Consider the following 19,246-nt stretch of genomic DNA (forward strand, 5'->3'; position numbering starts at 1 on the left):
AAGCAATGACAAGAACTTGATTATCTTTCATTTTTTTGCAAAATTCTTTGAATACATTGACCTAGTTTAAAGCATTGGTGTCACTACTTACAACTCTGATTTTATTCATTGAGATTTTCAGAAACTACCGAAAATTTATAGGCCTGTACCGTTGTATTTTGATTTCTGTAATAATGCTAAGATTTCAGAGAACGTAGGGCGATCTGAAGGGCAATTTTTCCAGCATTTCATCATTAACGATTTGAGAGATTGCGGGCAATCTTCGGGTATATCGGGCCTTAGCCCACACGCAGCAATTCCGACAGCAGCTTGAACAGGTGAATAAGATGAATATGCTGCCTCCCCTGTAACCATCTCCCATACGACCATTCCGAAGCTATATACGTTACTCATCCATGTCTCTGAAACACTCTCCGGATCACCTGCAATTATCTGTTCCCACCAAATATAAGTAATCTGTACAAATTACTAGCAGGAATAACTTGACGAATAAATGACAAAGAATACTAAATTACTATAATAGGACTTCAAGATGCAGGCTTAGAAGCAAATATAGTGAATTCGTTTCGTGCATAGGTAGGTAACGAGTAAGCATACGATTCAAAAGCTTAAAGTCGATATCTCGAGCATGATTGATGTCGTAATTAAGAGTAAGAATTCCATTGTGAGTTTCATCCATAGTCCTTTTCACTTTTGTCTTTCTATTTTCAGTTTCTAAGATATCATTAGCACGGTTGATGGTGAAACGCTCCTGATAGGAAGTGTTATTACTTAAGATTGTGAATCGTGTGACATAAAACAACATACTACTTACATTATACGTTTCTCCGTTCCATTTGTTTTTATTTTGGGTAGGCAATACGTCTGAGGCATGAAGTATTACAACACAAGGAACTAGATATCTGTAGGAAAGTCATTAGATGAACCTAACCCCACAACACGTCACAAATGGGATGGTATAATTCAACAATATAAGTAAGCGGTAGGAATTCCTTCATTGTCTACTAAATGGTAGGGCGTGAACCACGTCACTCGTGTGAACTACATACTTGTTAGCTACTATTTTATTAGTATTTCTTAAATGATAAGATTCAAACTCTGGTCTACACAGTGGAGGGATATACATGTTACCACCCAACCAGTGTGGCTTTTACCGCTATCAGTTTGATTATCATGATAAGAAAATCAAACAAACCAAATCTATACCATAAAAGGTCCCAAAATTTTCAAATTGACAATCATTATTAGTTAAACATGCAACCAAAGTAACAACGAACTAACCTCAGGAGCTAGCCACCGGAAACCGTCTGTTTCATACTCCATCACATCGCTATTGTTCTTACATACTGTGATGATACCCATGTTTCCCAAACGAGCATTTCCCTTTCGATCTAATATTATCCTATGTGTGTTAAGATCTCTATAAGCAAGACCATGATCATTCATGAACTTGATCCCTGTCGCTACATCAATCCCAATTCTGATTATTTCCTTAGTTTGAAGCTTCTTTTTCTTCTGAATAATTTCATAAACAGATCCCCCTTCCATCATTTTCGTCACTATGCATAACCCATGATTGTCATCAATGGAAACCCCATAGAAGTGTAAAATATTCTTGTGCCCGAAACTCATTAACTCTAAAAGATCTCTTCGGAGCTCAAACTCGTAAGAACTTCCCTTCCCACACCCTTTTACCTTCTCAATCATCACCTGTTTCCCCTTATAAACGCCTTTGTACGAATATGGTCCAATTTGATCCATAAACTCAATATGACTAGAATCCAAAAGCCACTTCTCAATCTCATCATAACCTGAACTAATTGTCTGGCATTCATCAACAGAAACAACAATCGATGAATTAGGTAAGGGTATCTGAATTGAACTTTCGGGTTTGAATCCTCAATCACATTTTCACAATCTACTTCATCATAAACATCATTTGTTGCTCCTAATTCTCGATACCCATTATTCTCCTCTTGCCTCCCACATAAACCAAATGGGAGTTTCATTGGTTTAGGTCTTTTAAAAGCAGAAACCAATGCATTTTCTACTCGGGTTTTAAAGAATTGTTCTTGACCAGATTGAATTAGTACCAAAATAATCCCTAAAGTGAAACCCTTTTTCTCAAAGATCTGAATCTTCTTACAACAAATTGAAACACTATCTAATGTACCTGACATTGCTGACCATGAAATCAAAGAATTACAAGCAAATGTAAGCTTAAAAACAGATCCATGTGAAGCAATTTCTTCAATAAAAATTGTTGGGTGTTCATCTACCATTGCTTGTTCTATCAATCTAATATGAAGAAAAATGTCTTCCATGTCGAAACCAGCTAAAGCATAACTGTTTAAATCAACAAATTATAGAACATCAAAACAAATACCCAAATCTCTAAATCTAAAATTAAAAAGTAAAACAAGAGAAATTGTGGGTTTTGATTGGATTTCAAACTAACCTGATTGGTAATGAATCAAAATGCTTTCTGATATTAGAAACAAGTTTATCTGGAAGTTGACTACCAGGATAAAGCCTAGTTAGATTTCGAATAACATTACCCCATATAAGCTTTCTACTAGTTTGGATCTTCATTAATGGTGGGTCACGAATTGAATCAAGATTCAATGAGTTCTTAAGATTTGTAATGGCTTCAGATACATTACGACTAAGTTTCTGTATCTTTTTCTGCATTAATGATGAAGATTCTTTTCCAACTCCATTTGAAAATGAAGTTGATGAAATATCTATATCTTCTTCTGATCTATCTTGGGTTTTCATTAGAACTTGTTCAGACATATCTTCATCTGTATTAGCTCTACTTAACCAACATTCAAGTGCTGCCGCCATTGTTAAACAAGCAAAAAAAACAGAGAAGGAAGGAAACTTCAAAAACTTTCAGCAGTTAATGGGTTTTTTACAGAAGTATAGTAATGTTAGTGTTAATGGTGATGGGTAGGTTTGTTGTGTATTTTTTAGAGAGAAAAAGAGTGATGGTGACAGTGAATGTGAAATTTTCTTCCCCCCGCGGACTAGGTCGGGAGAGGGGGATTTGGGAAAATGGAATGTAAAAATGTGTGCCTTGTTACATGAGAAAATGACTGTTTGGGGTGATAATAATATTAAAATAACTAAAAAAACCTATATTGTTTTCTATTGACTAAAAGGTTTCAAAATATTATAATTAATGAGGCATAAAGTGTAAAATAATATGCCTAATTGCTATTAAGGTCATTTTCTTTTTTTTACATTACTAAAATGCCCTTATCTATTTAAAGTAGTTTCTCTCTCAACAGACCTAAACTTTGTAGGTTTTTCTTTTCTTCTTCTTCGAGAAAATGAGAGATTTTAGAGAGAGAGAGATGATGAAGTTCGATTTTCAGAGATAGAACACGACACAAAGGCATCATCATCTTCGTTCTGATCTTCTTCTTCGTCGTCACCATCTTCCTCCAGATCCTCTCCGCCATCATCATCTTCCTCTTAGACAGACCTTCTTCTCCTCCGATGCTTCAACGAATCTTCTTCTTCTGTGATTTCTGCTTTCCTGCAAAGAGTTGTGCTAAAGAAAATGAATCCATGATTCTCTCTTTAAACAACACATTAGACAACCCGTGAATTCTAGAATTGAAACCTCTCTGTAACTCTTTCTCTCTCTAGATTTTTCTCCCCATTATTGTTATTATAGTACTAGTACTAGTAGTTGATTCTTTCTGTTCGTCTCTTATCTCTTTGATTTGTTAGAAAAGGTCCCGTTGTTCTTCATAATAAAGTACAGGCTTGCTAATCCCATTAGGGCTTCATTTCCAAGCAGTTCATGGGAACAGCAGAAACCATGCCATTCAAGAGGTATTTTCATCTTATCTAATACTTATAGCTTAGAATCAGACTAGGTTAAATGTTTCAACTTAGTAGGATTTTCATTATTTGTGCAATCTAATATTTTGAGTTATAAATTCTGGGTTTGTTAGAGATTTAGGATTTAAGGTTTTGTTACTTCTATAATTTTACACAAATTAGAGTTAGAGATTCCACATTTGTGCAGGTCTGATACTTTTAGACTATGTTTTTTTGGTTTTGTTACTGCTAGAACACTATATAAATAACAAAAAAGTTTAATAAGAATTGCTATACATGTTCAATCTACTGGTTTTGGATTGTAAATTGGACGGTTCCGACATTGGCAAGAGAAGGAGTTGGAGAAGGGTGGAAATGATTTCTTTATGCCATGGAAGATTGGAAGGATTATATGATAAAATGGAGCTTTGGACAAGATAAGAAGCTTGAAAGTATTTGATAATGGAAATTCTATGACAAATTTGTTATGGTGGGTTCATAGTAGAGGTTAGCAAGAAGATGGGCATGGATATGGTGATGCAGAAATATGTTGCTGGTGATCTCGCCATTATTTTTTTTGTTTGTGATACTTGACAATGGTATAGTTATTTGAATGATATCTGGTTCTTACAGTTTTACTTTTAAGTTATTGAAGTTTCAGTTCTTGAAACGTTGATACATATATAATTTTTGAAGTTACTAAATGAAAATATCGCAATGAACTTCTCTTTTTTCAGTTCTCAATCTTAGAATATATATGATATACTAGTCTTTATGCACTTAAAAGATTTAGTCTGTTGGTCTTGTTCTTGTTAGAGTTATGGGTAGCTAGTTGGTTGCTTGATTGTTGAGAATGCCGAATAGTTCATGATACAGTTTAGAAGTAAAGGCAGTGGCTAAGTAAGTTTTTTTCGCTTTTGGATGGGTAATTATTTTTCTTTCGAGATGGAAGTTTCTCGGTTATGACGAACGCTATATGGTTTTTTTTTGTGAAGGTACCACAAAGATTATGTATTATCTCTACCATTATGTAATCTTAAGTTATATCAAAGATCTATAGAACTTCTTATTTTCCTCATTTCATCTCTCAATTACTATACAACATCAAGAGTCCCTCTCTCTCCACTAAAACTTATGCAAACACGTTTGCACAACAGATCGGTGCAAACACGTTTGCACAACAGATCGGTGCAAACACGTTTGCACAACAGATCGGTGCAAACACGTTTGCACAACAGATCGGTGCAAACACGTTTGCACAACAGATCGGTGCAAACACGTTTGCACAACAGATCGGTGCAAACACGTTTGCATAAAAACGTAAAGGAAAAAAACGCCGTTTTTTTCTGGGTTTTTTTTTCGAAAAAAAATATTGAAAGTGGATCTTGTTAGAAAGCTAATGAAAAATCATTTCTAAATATATAATTTTTATTGAAATCCGACATCTCAAACAAAAGTTATATCGATTTAAAGTTTAAAGAAAAATAAAAGAATTTAGTTACACAAAAAGACAAAAAAGGGTATTTTAGTATTTGCACACTTTTTGACCTGAATAATAATTTTCAAATGTTTTGTGTTTTTCTACTCATTTTCAATATTATTTTGACCTTTCTAGAAATTACCTCTTGTTACATAGGAAAAGATCCGAGAAAATAAAATCCCATGACCTAGGGCCTTAGCCTCTTTGGTCTGTATTCTATGGGAATTTGAACTATGGTCCCCCTTCAAATCCAATTTAATTCATTTCTAATGGGATCAAGGCATGTTATTTTCATGATTGTGTTTAATGAGTAATTTAGAAATCTTTGTTATTTGAAACGAAAAATAACGGTATTTAACTAGTAACCAGTTATAACTGTTACTTGAAATGGTTAATTTTAATTATAGTAGGTATCATGATTTTATATGTGTGGAAATTAGATGCTTATGTGTTTTTGTGAAAACAAAAGCTAATCTTAACATTGAAATCTAAAGGATAAATAATGTTATTGCCATATGGCATAAGACTATTTCCATTGGTAGAAAGTAGAAACCATCTGAGTCCCCAATTTTGGGTAGATTTGTGGGCGGTGTATTAAGAATTCACTTCCAACCCAGCACAAAAAGACCCTCTAAAGGCGCCTCTGGGTTTACTACCCCCTTAAGGATATTGGACGGGACCGCCTTTAGAATTTTTCCAGACTATCCTTTGAAGAGTGGCCCAAAACAATTTGGTTGGGGGGGGGGGGGGCAAAGACCCAAGATCACACCCACGAAATAGTGTTGGAGTGAAGGATTTGCCCAAGTCTTTGAGGTCCTCTTGTGAAGAAGGAAAATAGTCTTCATGGCCCAATTCAGCTATCCCATCCATTATGTACTTCGTTAAAAATCTTGATTAAGTACAAGTTATTCGCATGTACATTTATATATTTTTTTTGTTTGAAAAATGTATATTTATATTAGATCTTGGTTATCTTTCCTCGCAAGCCGGTTTACTGAGAAGAAAACCGACCTTAAATCTTTGTGTTGTATCCATAGTCTCTGACTTGTTTCTTCTTTTTAGGAGTTTGAATGAAAGTAAGCAGAAACATATTTAGACATAATCCACGGTGTAATTCGAATTTTGGCAAAAAATCATTTTTAATTGTAATTGGAATTTTGGCTAAAATGCATAAGATGAATTTACATAATTCTCTTGTTAGTTTTTTTTCCTTGAAATAAGATTCCATTAATAAATGTCAAATCCTTTGATCGTAAAGTTACGGAGAGGACTAAACTTTAACAATATAAATGAGGAAAGCGCTCATCGGACATTCTAAAGGAGTTAAGGTGTAAAGTAGAAGGTGCTAAATCATGAGGGGTTGAATCAGAACTTCACGGGCAGGAAGTGATTGAAATCCTGCGGCTACCAATGAGGACATGTAATGCCTCAATATCATAGTCTCCACAGGGCCTCTTCTTAACTGTCGGATAAAAGTGCAACTAGGTTTCATGAGTCACTTTCCATTTACGAGTATGAATTTAACCTTTCTCTCAACCAAAACCCCAACTCGAACGCTTTCAGCTCGCTATGTAAAGCCGAGACTTGTGAGAATACTCTTCAGATTGAGTCAACTGTTACACTATTCCAATCTTTTGCCACCGACCGTTGTTGCTGCACCATTCGACCGATAAGCACCATCAAGGGTTAATTTTGTTTTGGTACCCAATTTGTGACCAACTCACCCTTTTGACTTTAGTAAGTGTTCGGCAGTTTGGTTTGACTCAAAAGGCCGATTTTTTTTTTAAACTTTTTTCGGAACTACCCTTGGGGACCAAAATGGAATTAATTCTAAAAAATTAAAAAACATAAACACCACCGGTGTGCAAAAATATAGCGAACCAATCAAACCAAACCGATCCAAACCGGTCCAGTCGGTTTTCAAACCAAACCAAACAACAAGTGGTTTGGTACGGTTGTAAATTTCTAAAAACCGACTAGTTTGGTTCGGTAAGCGGATGTAATTTTTAGGAACCATTAAAACCAAACCAAACCAATCAATTTAATTAATAGATATAAATATATATATATATATATACTATATGTATAGTATACATATATACAGAATATATATTACTGAAAACCCTAAACCCTACTTTTATTTTTGCCGTCAAACACCTATTTAGGCAATCACCCTAGTTACCCAATAACGAGAACAATCTTCATTCTTCCTCCCCACCACTTTTATTTTTTCTAGCCTTGGAGTTCGACAATCCGGCATCAACAAGTCATCCACCAATCTTTAACCCGGCCAGTAGTAATTCATCTTCATCCTAATTGACTTCTATTAATTAAAGAAGTGTGTTAATGTCAACACTTAGTTTGGTGAATCTTTGATTTAGTTAATTGTTTGAAGATGTTAAATTTTTTTTATTGTCTTGCTTACTTTGTAACCAGGTATCTTTAAGAGATATCTTGTTTTGAAATTTTGGACGTGGGAAAAGATATCTAAAATGATTTCTTCGCCGACTTCAGTTTCGGTAATTTTTTTTTATTAATTTGTCGTTAAGATATTTGTACATCATTCTTTATCACTGTTATATAACTCTGAATCTTTATTTTATAACAGAAAACTCCAATGGAAACTGCACCTCCTACCGATGCTCTTAATCTTCCTCCAAATAGTGTTCCTCCCACGCAAACGACTACAAGTAATGATACGACTAATGTGACTGCAACTCAGGTATCTTCTTCTTTACCAAGATTTTTTTTCTTTTAATGTTTTTTTTTCTTTTATCCACTTGCAGAAGCCTCAATTTTAGGTAGTATCACAGATTTAAAGTATGATGATGAATGATTGGCTCTCGAGTGGATAATTTTTGAACTTTAAGTCATAGCTTTCAAATCATTTAAGTTTCTTTAATTTATTTTCTTTAATACCTCACTTTCTTTGTTTATCATTTACTTTTACAGCTTAACGATCAAGAATATGGACAAGTGAATTGAGGATCATCATTGGATTATTTGCTTTCTGTCTATTTTGTTTAATTTTTTTTTTTGTTTAAGTCGCACATTTTTTGGTGAAATTATATTGTGACTTGCACATTTTTATTTGTTTAAAATATTATTTGTCGTGTTATGTTAGTTTGATTGTTTCTTCAAGTTTTCGGGGAGTGTTGTCTTGTTTTTATACGTCAATGTATAAAGAAAGTAACTTGATTCGTCGATCCATGAAGAACAAATTATTTTCATGGATGGTTTGGTATCCAATAGTATCCAAACCGCTCGTTGAGGGTTTGGATGGTTACCAAACCAAACCATGAGCGGATCGGTAACGGTTTAAGAAATCACTAACCAAACCATGAGCGGTTTGGTAACGGATGGCTCCAAAATACCGGATACCGAACCAACGAACACCCCTACCCATATCTCTATTTCTCGTCCACTTCACCTCCTTTCTCCTCCGTCTAATCTCCTCCTCTCCACCTCACCTCCGCGTGAAAAACTCGTCGGCCGACAAAATTCTGGTCGGCGACTTAACCCAAATTATTTTTCTTCTTCATCTTCTTCATTTCTCTCTATTGTTCTTCTTCCTTCTTCTTCACCCCTCTCGCTTCTTTCTTCTCTCTCTTTCCCCCCCTCCCTCACTAAACTCTGAAGAAAAGGTTGCCCTTCGCCGGAGATGGTTCGCCAGACTTTTAAATCTCTGGTTCGCCCTGGTTCGCCAAATTTGCGAACAAGACCTTCGAAGGTCTGTTGAAGGTCTGAACTTGGCCTTCGAGGTCTGGTGAACCAGACCCTCCGGCAAAGGGGTTCCCCTTCGACAAAGTGTTTAGAGAGAGAAAGGAAGAAGATTAAGAAGAGAGAGAAGAAAAAATTGGGTTAGGTCGTCGACCAACGACTTTCCATCGGAGGTGAGGTGAAGAGGAAGAGATGAGATGGAGGAGAGAGGAGGTGAAGCGGATGAGAAATAGAGAGATGAGGTTTTGGAATTAATTTTATTTTGGCCCCCAAAAATAGTTCCGGAAAAAATTGATTTTTTTTCTTGGAGCCAAATCGAACTGCCACCCATTTATGGGAGCTAAAATAGCGAGTTGGTCACAAATTGGAGCCCAAAACAAAATTTATATCTATCCTTCCAAACGTCGGTGGACACCAAGAAGGTACCTGCAAAGACGATTCAGAGTTATCAGGAATTAAGAGATCTGGTAGCCTTTAGAGTTCCTGCGTCGTTTTCCACCATACTCAACGAATATCAAGCCTTTCGTTTCTGAAATGGATACTATTCCTACAGTTCAACTAGATCCAGAGAACAAATATAATATTTTTGGTGGTGTCACCATCAAATAAAGAAAGACTTTGCACCATCAAAGGTTCTTTTTTTTTTGATGAACAACCATCTTAGGTTCTAATTTATAGAAATGAAAGGTGTTCGAGGTTCCAAAATTAAAAAAAATATACATATAACAAATCCAACAACAGTGCTTTCAGTTATTCAATACAGATCATGCAGGCACCAATATTATAAATAATTTATTTATATAATCTATTCTATCAACAACATCAATTACAGGAGAGAGAGAGAAAGAGCATTTAAATGTGTACCAAGTAAAAAAATTAAGCAAAGCTTGATACCCATTTACCAATTGTAATTTCTACTTAATTAAAAGTTTTTATTTCTCAACTTTTTCTTCCATATTTATCGTCATTTTATGAGAGAACAATCTTACATGGAAAAGTGATACACTGATAAATAATAATTAAGTGCTTCCAACAAAAAATAAAGTAATAATTAAGTATAGATTAAATTGTAAATTGTAATTTTCTAATTCATTGTTGGTTGATTTTGAATTAGAAAATTACAATTTACAAATTTTAATACTTCGCAATCATGGAGTGAAACACAATTTGCTGTTGGTGAACAAAATAATTATAGTTGTGATCATTGATCATGATTAATCATTTGAGGTTTTGGATTCATGGATAAATAGTTAACCAACTTATAGGTGGTTAAATTTTCAATAAAAACATTTAATTACTAAAATAATACTAAATTAAATATTTGGGTGGGTAATGGGTATAAGTAAATAATTCTATTGATTGAATATCCAATGATCCAAAAACAAATCTAGCTAGCTAACTTTAATTGCTAAGGGGTTGAATGATTGAAAGAGTCGTTTATGGTGGTGGGGTCGAATTAACCATTGAAAAACATGGAAAAAATTTGTAGGGCCGCCAAATATTAACCTTTTTCTTGCTTACATATTTTTAGGGTTTGTATGAGGATTTTAGAGATAGAAAGAAGCATTGGATTCGATAGCCTTTTACTTTGAAAAAACATAAATAATAATATAGAAATAAGAGACCTTAAGTGGGTCGTACGATGTACGCACTATCCATTTATTCATCTTTCTTGATACAAAATCTATGTCATTCGTCCAAGTTCCAACACCAATGGCGCGCTACTAGTTAGACTTATCGTTTGGACCCAAAAGATAATTATATAATATGATAAAAAGGTTCTGCCACTATAAATTTTTATTTATATTTGTTATGAGTTCTACTCTTATCAAAATGCCATTGGGAAAACTACCTATTTGTTACGTTTATTTATTACTGATTGTTGATAAACCATCATTTACCGGCAATTTGCATACCGTCACAAATAAATGGTTATAAATCATCACGAATTTTAGTACTTGTGGTAACAAAAATTGTGGCTTTTGTTCATTAGCTTCCCTATTTTCGAGGTTTTGCATTCAATTAGAAATATACTTCAATAAATTTAATGAAGGCAAGCATGTTTTGTGAATCTGTTCAAAGATAATATATATATATATATATATATATATATATATATATATATATATAGCAACTAAATATAACAAATTTCCTCGATATTTTCCAACAAAGGTTTTGGTACAGGACTTTAGACGAGGGTTCTTATTTTAGAACAAATTAAATTGTTTGACTCTATAATGAGATATGGAGGATTAAAGAGATAGATGAAAGGAGATAGAGACACTAGTAAGATTATTAAGGATAGATAGAGGAAGTCGTCGAGTGAAGGTCGATATGTTTTCTCGCGGAGACGGAGTAGAGTGAGAAAAAGTGAGGAAGTAAGTGAAAATAAAAGGAAAAAGAAATTTCTAAGTTGAATCATGGGGCCCAAATTTCAGAATTAGACAAATATAGGGATCAAACTCTAGTATTGGTGATGAATTGGGGGATAAAATGGATTTAACAAGAGAGAAATATACAAAGAGAGAAAGAGGACGGATCCAGAGTCAAAGTCTAGTAGGGTCGGCGCGTGAATAGAAACAGTATTCACTCACTCCCACTTATTCATGCAAGATAAATTTGGGAGGGAGATCCAAATCAATGGCTGATTTTTTCTAGTGATTAAATTTATGGTGTGTTTGGATGGCGAAATCATGAACCCGCGAATTCATGAGTCCTTGGAATTCATGATTCCACGGATTCATGAATCCAAGTAATAATTTTTGGCTTGTTTTGCAACTAAAAATCCTATGATTTATTATTATTTGAGTATTTTTAAACGTCTTTAGAAAAAATATGATTTTTGAAAAAAATAATGATTTTGGAAAAAAATAATGATTTTGTAGAAGGAAATATTTTTTTGTTGATTTTAAGTTTGAAATTTAGGTTCATTAATCCAAAATCCTAGCAAATCCTTAGGGGGTAGGGTGGGATTTTAGTCCAATACAAATTTTGGAATTAGGAATCCTTAGGATTCAAGAGTCCTAGGATTCTTGGTAGCCAAACAGACCAAGGATTCATGATTCCTACCAAATTCCACTTTTGATAGGAATCCTACTTAGGAATCCTGCAACCAAACACACCATTAGGGAAAATCGGCAAATCAATCTGAACCGTTGATTTGAACTTTCATCTCAAATTCGCTGGATTTTGGGTGCCTAGATCATTTTCGTATTCATACATTCATTCATTTTGGTTCACCACGTATGGTCTATAAAATTTCTTTTCCTCTCCCACTTTCTCTCTCTTCTACACTCTCCACCCATCCCTAAAATCATAATTCCCTCCCCAGCCACCATAAAGCCCAGGAGGTGTTCAAACCCTAGAAAATTATTACTCCCACAAAAAAAAAACACTCTAATCTCCCCTCTGTCTCTTCATTTCTATGAAAAATTTCATACTAGTTGAATTCAAAATCAAAGAGAACCCCACGACAGAGAAATCAAAGAAAATCGATTGGAGCAAGAAACAAGAAGTCAAGAACTACCTCCATCCACAAGTGCAAGTTAGAAGTCAAACCTAAAAACAGTACCAATTATATGGCATCAACATCTGGTGGTGGTAGTAGTGGTGGTGGTTGTGGTAGTAGTAGTGGTGGCGCATCAGAACCAAAATCACATGAACCACCCCCAGGAACAGGAAGTGGTGGTGGCGACGGTGGTGGTAGGGAAGGATCATTGTCGGCAGCACCGTCCCGCTCCGTGCCACCGAGTAGATATGAATCACAAAAGAGAAGAGATTGGAACACGTTTTTACAGTACTTAAAGAACCATAAACCACCATTATCATTAGCAAGATGTAGTGGAGCACATGTGATTGAATTCTTGAAGTATTTAGATCAATTTGGAAAGACAAAAATTCATATAGATGGTTGTCCATATTATGGAAACCCTAATCCACCAGCATCATGTTCTTGTCCATTAAAACAAGCATGGGGAAGTTTAGATGCCCTAATTGGTAGACTAAGAGCTGCCTATGAAGAGAATGGAGGAAAGCCTGAATCAAATCCATTTGGAGCTAGAGCTGTGAGAATATATTTGAGGGAAGTAAGAGAAAGTCAAGCTAAAGCTAGAGGTGTTCCTTATGAGAAGAAGAAAAGGAAAAGACCCACCACTCTTACTAGTAGTACTAATACTACTCCAATCGCAACGGCTATTTCGGGTAGTGTAGTGGTTGCCGTAGCAGATCAAATTGTTATTGAAGGTGGAGGTGGTAGTGGTAGTGAGGGTGGAGGTGGTGGTGGTAGTGGTGGTGGTGGTGGTGGTGAGGGTGAGGGTGGTGGTGGTGGTGATGGAGATGTAAGTGTTGCTCAAACTACAACTTAATTAAATATTGTTTGTTATTTTGAGTTCTTATACACACCTAGCAATTTTTCTTTCCATTTTCCCCTATAATTTGATCAACTCATGAACTAATTTTGGCCTTTCTATCTAATAAGGTGACATGATCTTACAATTTTGTTGATTATTGATTTTTAACCATATTTTTCCTCATTCTAGGAGGTCTAATTATTTTTCAAACTACTTTAATTAGGGGAAATTTCTTTCACTCATTTATCATTTTCTATAGTTTTCTTGAAAAGATATATAGAGAGTGTAGTTCCCTATACTAAAAAACGTAGTACACGAATTTGACCGTGTAGTTAGACTAATGTTCTAACAAGTTATATACCAAAAGTAGCGAACTTGAGTACCAAAATTTGGAACTTGTTTTTCATATTTATTTCTCTTAAAATCAATTCATAATCTAGCTATTGAGAAACTAGATCACTTATTCCATAAAACTAATTTCCTTGCAATGTGATATATATCACTTGAAATTTCTTGATTTTTTTTGTTTGTACTGATTTCAAACTTGAATTGATGGAGCTAGTCATGGTGGTTGTGACTTTACTCAAATTGTACTAGTCCTTCACAATATTCCCCTCTGATTTTACTGGCACAGATTAGTAGATTTTGATCAATTCCACACGTGCACCATGACCCATGCACTTATGTCTCTTCATGCACTTAAATCATTCACATTGCAAACATCTCTCTCTATATACAATGATCAATGAATGAATTGCATGTGACATTATTACTTTACCTTCCAAGTTAATAAAATGATTGGGGTCAGACTCCCCTTATGATATATGCAAAAAAATAAATAGATTAATAAATTATGGCAAACAAAAAACAAATGAAATCATATATAGACAAACTATAGAAAAATGAAGTGGGGAGAAGAATTGGTGCAATGACCCCATGGCCAACCTCTGATTGAAAATGAAAGACCAGCTTACCATTTAATTCTTCTATTTTTCTCTTATATACATTAAACATATATTGGTTAGTTTATATTATCATTCATCACAATATATTCTTTATATATAGCCAAATATAAATATTATATTCTGTCATGGAATACATTTTTTATAAACACAATCGGCTTATATTCCTCAAGATACACAAGATAAGAGTCTATAATTTTCTTAGGTTAGAGATTCGAGTTCCATTTGGGTCTACTTAATTTGTACTAGATCATTTATGTTTGTGGGTGCTTCACTATGGTGTTGTTTATTTTTTTTTTTGTCTGAATCTGAATTGGCTGAATCTGAATTAGCTGAACGGAACTGGCTGAATCTAAATTGACTGAATAGTTTACCAAGTTAGCATATTTGTTCTTCAATCTAAAATGTTAAATCTGAATTGAAATGTTGACATTTATACCTCTGAGTAATAGGAGTAATACTTAAAAAGAAAAACTTCAATATTTATTTTGTTAGTCCCTTTCTCTTCTAACAAAACCCTAGAAACCTTAGGGTTTTCTATCAAAAACCTCCAGCCTCCTTCTCTCTCATGAAAGTCTGGGAAAATAGGTCTCCACCGTCGGACCTCCCTCTCCACCGGCGGATCTCTCTCTCTCTCTCGCCAGTTCCCTCTCTCCCTCACCAGATCAGTCTCTCCCTCGCCAGATCTATCTCTCTTTCTCTCTCTATATAGTCCCAAGTATGTGGCTAAAATCGGCTATATATCTCTCCCTCACTGTATCTCTCTCTGTAGCTAACTCTCGTCGGATATCTCTTAATCTCCCTCTCTGACCAAAGGTAAAAAGCTAACCCTCGCCAGATCGGGCGAGGGCCTCTCTCTTTTCCTTTTCCCTGTGGTGGTTGTGGTGTATGGTGGTGGTGGTGGTGGTGGTGGTCGTGGTGGTGGTGGTGGTGGTGGTCGTGATGTGTGGTGGTGGTGGTCTGACCCGTGGTGGCGGTGGTTTGGCTTAGGTGGTGGTGGTTTCCCACGGTGGTGGTGGTTTGCCTTAGGTGGTGGTCGTGGTCTGACTTTGGTGGTGGTCATGGTCTGCCTTTGGTGGTGATGGTCTGACTTTGGTGGTGGTGGTGGTGGTGGTCTGACTTAGCTGGTAGTGGTGGCCTGACTCATGGTGGTCTGAATAGGGTGTTGAGAAACATTTGGATGAGAATTTTTGTAAATCAGAGGGGGTATAAATGACCTATTTCAGGCTTTCAACATTTGAGTCCCTTTTTCAGACTTGTTTTGAAGTCTGAAATATGTGGCTTCTTTTTCAGCGCATTCATACCACAATCTAATTCAGCTACATTTTTAGATTTTCTTAAATTAAAAAAGAAACATCTGAAATCTGAATAGAATTTCAATTCAGATTTCAGATCTGAAAAAATAAAAAAACAAACAACACCTAAGTTACAAAGTGCATACAAGCTAATTTTAATTATTACGATTACAAAAAACACATTTACTCCTATTTGAAATATTAATAAGTTATACTTTCTTGATATTTTTCTCCTAATATCCCTAGTTCTAACACACAATGACACAAATACTTACACAATTATGTTATTTTTGTAGTCTTAATTATTGCACTATATTTAAAGGCAGCAAAAGAGTTAAAAATTTTACAAATTTATTAAATATATTAATGAATGGATGAATGAAAAAAACATATGGAGTATATAATAATATAATAAAAAAAAAATCCTTTCTAATTTCTATAATCTTTTTTTTTTTTTTTTTTTGAACTAATCTAATTTCTATAATCAGGTGGACCTTGTTTTATATGTTATTAATTAAGGACAGATTATGACATTCTCTTGAAAATGATCACATTCCTCTCAAGTAAAAATACAAGGGTCGATTATTGCCCACCATATAGTCTTAAATGATTAAGTTATGGCTGTCCCTAAAATACTAATAGGTACGGCTTCGACCAAGACCGTAGTTAATACAGTAAACGTAGGTAATTTTGGTAAGTGAAGAAAACTGGTAGTTCAACAAAAAAAAAGAAGAAAACTGGTACAATATTTTGTATTTTTGGTACCTCAAGAGCTCAAGGGTTTTTCATCAAAAAAAAAAAGCTCAAGGGTTAAAATTCATTGATCAGTGCCTCAGTGGGTAGTGGGTACCACTTCATTGAAGACCTAGAAGAGAGAGAAATAGAAATGTGATTTTATAACACCTGCTGAGAGTCAAGTTGTCTAAAAATTGTCTACAACCAAATCAGTAGTTGTATTTCAACAAAAAAAAAAAAAAAAATCAGTAGTTTTATTATTATTATTGAGGTATGGTTGATGGGAATATATGCTTAAACTATTCCCCTCATCTCCCTGCCCTCTCTGTTACACCAGCCCTCTCTTTCTTCCAGTATGTTCTTATTTTCTTCGGGTGTTCTTACATTAAATACATTATTTATTGCTAAAATCTATTTAGTTAATTCATGAGTTAATTCCTATATGGCCCCCTACTTTGTGACCAGCTTCCTTTATGGCCCCCTTTTTTTTCGTAAATTCAAATATGGCCCCCTTTTCTTAACACCGTCAGTCAACTTTTAAGGTTAATCTTTTTGTTTCCATATTTACCCTTCTTATAAGAATGATTTCAAAATTCAAAATTGACCCCCTTTTAAATTTGGGTCAATTTCCAAAAACTTATAGCTACTTTAGAAAAAACTAGGGGGCCAAAATAGAATACATATAAAAAAAAAATTTAAAAACACCTCATCTCTCCCTCTCTCTCCTCCACATCATGTATTCCGCCACCTCATCATCTTCTCCGATGAAGGTCGCCGGCCGGCCAAATTTTCCGGCGACCTTCAAAATATATATATATATTTTTTTAATCTTTCTCTAACCAATCTCTCTCTTTCTCTCACTCCCATCTCTCTCTCTCTCTAATTTTTCTCTCTCTCTCTCTCTATCTCTCTCTAATTTCTCTCTCTCTCTCATCTCACTATAATTCCGGCGAAGGGGAGGAGCCCCTTCGCCGGAATAACCAGACCTTGAAGGTCTGGTTAATGACCAGACCTTGAAGGTCTGGTTTGAAACCAGACCTTCAAGGTCTGGTTATTCCGGCGAAGGGGCTCCTCCCCTTCGCCGGAATTATAGAGAGGTGAGAGAGAGAAATGAGAGAGAGAGATGGGAGAGAGAGAAATGAGAGAAATGAGAGAGAGAGAGATGGGAGTGAGAGAGAGAGAGAGATTAGTTAGAGAAAGATAAAAAAAAAAAAAAATTTGAAGGTCGCCGGAAAATTTGGCCGGCCAGCGACCTTCATCGGAGAAGATGATGAGGTGGCGAGATACATGATGTGGAGGAGAGAGGCGATGAGATGGAGGAGAGAGAGGGAGAGATGAGGTGTTTTTAAAATTTTTTTATATGTATTCTATTTTGGCCCCCTAGTTTTTTCTAAAGTAACTATAAGTTTTTGGAAATTGACCCAAATTCAAAAGGGGGGTCAATTTTGAATTTTGAAATCATTCTTATAAGAAGGGTAAATATGGAAACAAAAAGATTAACCATAAAAGTTGACTAATGGTGTTAAGAAAAGGGGGCCATATTTGAATTTACGAAAAAAAAGGGGCCATAAAGGAAGCTGGTCACAAAGTAGGGGGCCATATAGGAATTAACTCTTAATTCATCTCTATAACACAATGATAAAATAATACTATTTGATATTTTTAATAAGGATGATCTTCTCAGTATATCTATTGCACTAAATGTAAATCATTATAATGTATTAGTTTAGAAATAGATAATAAAAAAGATTTACAAGCTCAAGAGATCATTAAATTATCAGTATCAAATGGACTTTTCACAAGCAGTTGTGTGAAACAACTAGAACAAAAACAAATTGAACGTAAACATATGATTTGAAACTAAATGTTTATAGTCACGAGATTTAACTTCGCCTACTATTTTTTCTGTTTAAGATTGACTATTGTCCGATTCAATAAATATTTAGCACATATGATTGGTTGTTGTCCGATAGAACACAACTCAAATGTCTTTGTCAAAACCCATACCCATATACGATTAAAGTTTTCAATATCCCATTGATATACGATTAAAGTTTTCAATATCTATATACAGTATATAAAAACTTTAATACTTGGTATATGAATGGATATAGGTGATTGGCGTACTTATAAATGAAGTGTTTACTCTTAATCAATACACAAACCCTTCATATTTGTCATACAACATTGGTCCCTTAGAGATGAGTGGCCTCCCAAATTAACATAACTATGTTGAGGCCAAGGGGAACCATGACCCCTCCTAGCCTCAACATAGTTCTGTCCCTGAGCCTAAAGGTTCCACTTCGTCCCTAGCAAGGGTAATTTTATTCGTCAAATTCTTTATAGGTAATTTTTCTGTTTTTGTCATTTTTTAGACAAGTACTTTCCTTCCTTTTTTCGTACTGAAGAAAAAAGATTCTTGCCAGAATAAGTAACACCATTGCATATTTCTTGATTTGCTGATGTTTTGTAAGAGACTGGAAAAAAAAATTAGTTTTAGTATATTCGGTGTAATTTTAATGGATATTAGATATTTGGTAATTTATCTATTTCAAAATAGATTAGATAGAAGTGACAACCATTTGACTAAGGGGTTAATTTAGATTTAGGACAATACTTCAAAACTAAAGGCTGGATTAGTGGTGACGTTTACAATCATCAATTTGAAAACAACAAGTAATAGCTTCCCTTTCATTCTCTTCAATTCTTAATTCAATTGGTGGAGTTAAAAATAAATTTAGAGATGATGTCCTTGTCCATATTTAAATAATTTTTCTTTAAATACTATACTACGTACGTTTGGCGCTCACACACTTTTCAAGTCGGTGGAATTCATTATATGTATAGATGTCGATGATTACGCTGTGATGT

The 19,246-nt window shown here is 34.8% G+C and overlaps 2 pseudogenes across 2 annotated transcripts; one reads left to right on the plus strand and one right to left on the minus strand.

Moving 5' to 3' along the window:
• Positions 1 to 6: 6 nt before the first annotated feature.
• On the minus strand, positions 7 to 3,029 carry LOC147568499 (uncharacterized; annotated as a pseudogene). Its single transcript, XR_015231051.1, has 3 exons — positions 2,459 to 3,029; positions 1,282 to 2,346; positions 7 to 432 (listed from the first exon to the last, which is right to left on the minus strand). The product of XR_015231051.1 is annotated as an uncharacterized LOC147568499 (transcript).
• Positions 3,030 to 12,286: 9,257 nt separating this feature from the next.
• On the plus strand, positions 12,287 to 13,428 carry LOC147568500 (protein LIGHT-DEPENDENT SHORT HYPOCOTYLS 5 pseudogene; annotated as a pseudogene). Its single transcript, XR_015231052.1, has one exon. The product of XR_015231052.1 is annotated as a protein LIGHT-DEPENDENT SHORT HYPOCOTYLS 5 pseudogene (transcript).
• Positions 13,429 to 19,246: the final 5,818 nt, after the last annotated feature.

Source organism: Eschscholzia californica, unplaced genomic scaffold (assembly GCF_041429995.1).
Source record: "Eschscholzia californica isolate CP2 unplaced genomic scaffold, dmEscCali1.0.p SCAF_1, whole genome shotgun sequence".
NCBI lineage: Eukaryota > Viridiplantae > Streptophyta > Magnoliopsida > Ranunculales > Papaveraceae > Eschscholzia > Eschscholzia californica.